This window comes from Epinephelus moara, chromosome 12, assembly GCF_006386435.1.
Source record: "Epinephelus moara isolate mb chromosome 12, YSFRI_EMoa_1.0, whole genome shotgun sequence".
Taxonomy (NCBI): Eukaryota; Metazoa; Chordata; class Actinopteri; order Perciformes; family Serranidae; genus Epinephelus; species Epinephelus moara.
Window position 1 is genome coordinate 42,610,912 of NC_065517.1, and position 4,598 is coordinate 42,615,509.

The 4,598-nt window shown below is 41.9% G+C and overlaps 1 pseudogene; it reads right to left on the bottom strand.

Moving 5' to 3' along the window:
* LOC126398547 (ankyrin repeat and SOCS box protein 2-like) overlaps positions 1-4,598 on the bottom strand; it is a 16,894-nt pseudogene that overhangs the window by 11,202 nt on the left and 1,094 nt on the right.

The window sequence follows — 4,598 nt, forward strand, 5'->3', positions numbered from 1 at the left end:
GTCAGATCATCGGTCAGATCATCAGTCAGATCATCAGTTAGATCATCAGTCAGATCATCAGTTAGATCAACAGTCAGATCATCAGTCAGATCAACAGTCAGATCATCAGTTAGATCAACAGTCAGATCAACAGTCAGATCATCGGTCAGATCATCGGTCAGATCATCAGTCAGATCATCAGTTAGATCATCAGTCAGATCATCAGTTAGATCAACAGTCAGATCATCAGTCAGATCAACAGTCAGATCATCAGTTAGATCAACAGTCAGATCATCAGTCAGATCATCAGTCAGATCAACAGTCAGATCATCGGTCAGATCATCAGTCAGATCAACAGTCAGATCATCGGTCAGATCATCGGTCAGATCAACAGTCAGATCATCGGTCAGATCATCAGTCAGATCATCAGTCAGATCATCAGTCAGATCATCAGTCAGATCAACAGTCAGATCATCGGTCAGATCATCGGTCAGATCATCGGTCAGATCATCAGTCAGATCATGGGTCACACCTGGAAATCCGAAATAATCTGATTAACTGAGTCGTGTCTCAGAGCTTCACACTGCTCAGACTAACAGCTGTGAATCTTGTGTGATTCGTCTTGTGTGTTCAGGAAACATTTCAGTACAGGAGTCACATCTCCAACAGCCTGACAGACGGTTGCCATGGAAACATGCTCAGCATGCTCAGGGGTTGTATAGAAAACTCTTGTCGCCTAAAACACAAAGTGAAACACACACACAGCGTCACCAGTGTGTGACGTATCAACGACATGAGGACTGAGGATATCATTCAGATTAATAATTTCTGCAGAGTGTCTGCGATCAATATCAGCTGTTCATCGAGTGAATGACATGTTGAGTCTGACACGTCCTTCCGTCCGACTGGATTCAGCTGAAGAGAGACAACAAACCAACTCTGAGTTTCCTTCATCTCCGAGTCAACTAACTCCTCATGAACTGAGCTAGTTCCAGCCTCTGAAAAGTGAAGATCACTGGAAACAAAACAGACTCCTCAGGCTCCTCGCAGAACTTATACTAATAATTAACTGAGAAGTTTAACGTCAGACCAGCTGACAAATACTTAATAATCAGTGAGTGCGTTTACATGGACAGTTTAATTCCACTTTCATTCGGAATGAAAGGCCATTCCGATTAAAAGTGGTCACGTAAACGGTCATTCCGACTGAAAATTCAATCCGATGTAAGGGGCTGGAATATTCCGTTTCTAATTCCGAATGAAAGAATTTCTCTCACTTGTATACACTCATTCCTCTTTAAGTTCATTCCGGTCTTTCTGCACATGCTCGTTTCCTTGCCCTTGTGGCGCGATGACGTATATAGCGTGCATAGCAACGGGCTGAGATAGAGCAGTTGGACTCGTTGCACTCACTGGTTTCCATTCTCCACAGCACGGTCTTCTATCTCCCTTCTTCGACCTTCTACCTCCCTTCTCCTCCTCAACAGACGAAGCATTAGCAGAACAAGGTTGTTGTCGTACAAGCCTGAAAAAGGCACTAAGAACGGCGTTGTGAAGCATCTTGTTATCCGGAGCGAGGACTACAGTGTTTTCTTCTGGTAAACGTAAACACGTAACATCCGCCCCGCCCCCATCCAATCAGAAACCTTCCCTGCACCAAACCTTGCGCGGATTAAACTGATCTCTGTGTAAACCCTCATTCAGAATGAATATTTCCCATGTAAACTACCTGGAAAGACTTTAATTCAGAATGATTTCAGCAGTGAACTACATCTAAATAAACCAGGAGTTAAACTGTGTGATTCCAGTACTTTAATTATTTCATCGACATCTTTTGTGTCGTTAACGACTGAAACTACACTCTTGGCTCATACAAGGAAAATTATTTTATTTATCTTTTTATTTAACCACGACTTCTCTGCTGTAATTAAACCTCCTCTAATCACAGTCAGTTGCTGCGTGTGATTTTAGAAGTTACCTGACTGACTGAGTCACTCTGTTCGGTTCAGCTGACAGTCTGAACTTTCTCTTCAGCTGGGGAGTATTTTATCTATCCATTTTTTGGTCGATGACCTGTGAACACATGGACACTGAGGGCCGAATTCACAAAAGGATTGCGTGGCTTTTGCAGCCGCTAAACCGGTAAAAATGGAGCAAACAGACACCGTCTAATTCACAAAGCACGCGCAGAGGGTGAAATGCTCCACTAACTGTGCTGCCAAGCAGATTGCGTCTCGGTGCTCCAGTGTTATTTGCACGTATTTAAATGAGGTAATATGCATATATTTGGCGCAAAAATCGCCCCTTTCTATGCAAATGAGCCTCATTGATAAACAACGTCTAATTCACTAACACCAGCGCTAATAGCCACACGCAGTTTGAGTGAAGTAAATAACGTCTTTAGAAAGCTGGTGCAAACTGGGCGCTCCTCTGTGGAAGCCTCTCGCCCAGACTTTCCAGTGATCGTGGCAGCAGTGATCGTCTGTTAAATCAGTCTGTAAATAATATTTTGACATTATTATTATAATCATTATTACTTTAATGGCATCCGAAGATATTGATGCGTTGAACAGGTGACAGTCTGCGGTCGTTCTCAAAACGCACTTCTGTCACGCACTTCAAAAGCAACTTTCAATAATTTATTTTACGAAACGGGGGAAACAAACGTGAACAAAAACGGTTCCATAATTCATATTAAATTCAAAAGATAACGAAAAAACAGCTACAAGTGAGAGGGAATAGTGATAAAGTGGTCAAACTTGGTCAAATCCACAGCCTCAACCCATCCGACACTGTTAGACTGACTCACCAGCAGACATCACTACATGAGGGTATACAGTATTCAGTACTTTGCCAAACAAAGTCTGCCATTGTTCTGCCACGGTGTTCTTGGCGCAAAGCCAGCATTTATACTTTGCCATGTGTGGCTTATTGCAATCAGGGGCAAATCAGGGGCAAACTGCACTCAGCTGCCAAACTTTGTGGGCGTGTTTGCGCTGGTATATCATTAGCGCAATATCCTTTGTGAATAGGACGTTAAGACGGAGCAAACTGCGGGTGCAAGTGAAGTGCAATTCAAGGTGCTATCAGCGGCTGCAGTTCATTCTTTGTGAATTCGGCCCTGAGTGTCATATTTTGCGAGCATGTGATTTTTTAATTGTGTTTTGTCATAATTTCATGTCACATGTACATTTACAAAGTAGATTTGTTCTGTTAAGTGACTTTTTGTTTTGACCCTCTCCTCATAAGTACAAGATAAGATTTGTAATCATGAGATCAGGATCTCGTCATTGTTGACAGCGCTGCCACAGTTAATCTGCTGTCACTTCCTGCTTGGTGTGAGACGTGTGGAAATATTAATGTTTCTTAAAATGAGGATGTTTTTCATGGCTGTTAATTTTAATAGCTCCGAATCAAAGCCTGTACTTTTTGGAGATGTTGGAAACTCATTCAGGCAGATACCTCACAGTTTTAGTCAATACGAAATAATCAGAAATGACAACGCAGTAAAGAGCACAATGACATGAAAGTCTGTCCAATGCACCTGTGACTGATTTATGAATATACTGACATCAAATTACATGTCATGAGTCTGTGACATCATGTCACAACGTTAACAGCTGGTAGTTTGTGGGGGAGCCCTCGGCAAATGTCTTCGCATCATTGTCAGTGATGATCACCTTAAATCTGCACATTTCAAAGTTGTGATTTCAGTGGATTTCTCATTTATGAATGCATTGATCTTTGTGGTAATTACGAGATAAGGTGTCATTTTTTTATCATTCAGTGAAAGTAACGCCCTGTTGTACATCACTCTTTGATGTTTGAAAGTTAAATGAAAGCTTTCGTCACACATGATGTGTCTGAGGACAAAACTTTCTGCAGGTCAGGAAGGTTTGTTTTCTGTAAAATTCTGTGGTAAAATAAATTCAAAATACAACCATTTAAATGTGTATATCCCGCAGACACAATAAAAAGCTTCAGTCCCTCCCCAGTGCTTTAAGAATGATTTGACATGCCTCCCCCTTTTTGCCCCTCCTCCTCATAAATAACAAACAGTCCCTAAACTGGTGTCTCTCAGAGCAGCTCTCAGCACTGTCAGACGTCATCATGATAATGATAATGATTCATTAATCTTACCCAGAAACAGACAGAGTGTTGCAGACAAACTGGAGGTTCAGAAGCTTCCAGAGTGACGAGGCTGACAGGTGATAAACAACAGGTCAACATCCAGGTGAGTTCACAACAGGTGACTGGAGAACAGGTGACAGAGACAGATCAGATACTAATCAAACTCAAAGAGAAGAAGAACATGAGGACGTCTAACAAAGGCCCAATTCCAATCCGGCCCCTAAAGACTCAAGCCCTGAACCCTCACTGACTTAACTGACGTCAGCTGTAAGTGATTGAGTGTGAGAGTCTGAAAGGGCTCCGGATGCTACAAATAGGAATGGGACAGCACTTATCCCCCTCTCTACAAAAGGTTGTTAACATTGGCGGCTCTGGGCGTTATCATTTATCGGTTATTGTCAGCATATATTCCACACACAAAGAATATATATCTATATATATCTATAGATAGATAGATCTATCTATCTATCTATCTATCTATCTATCTA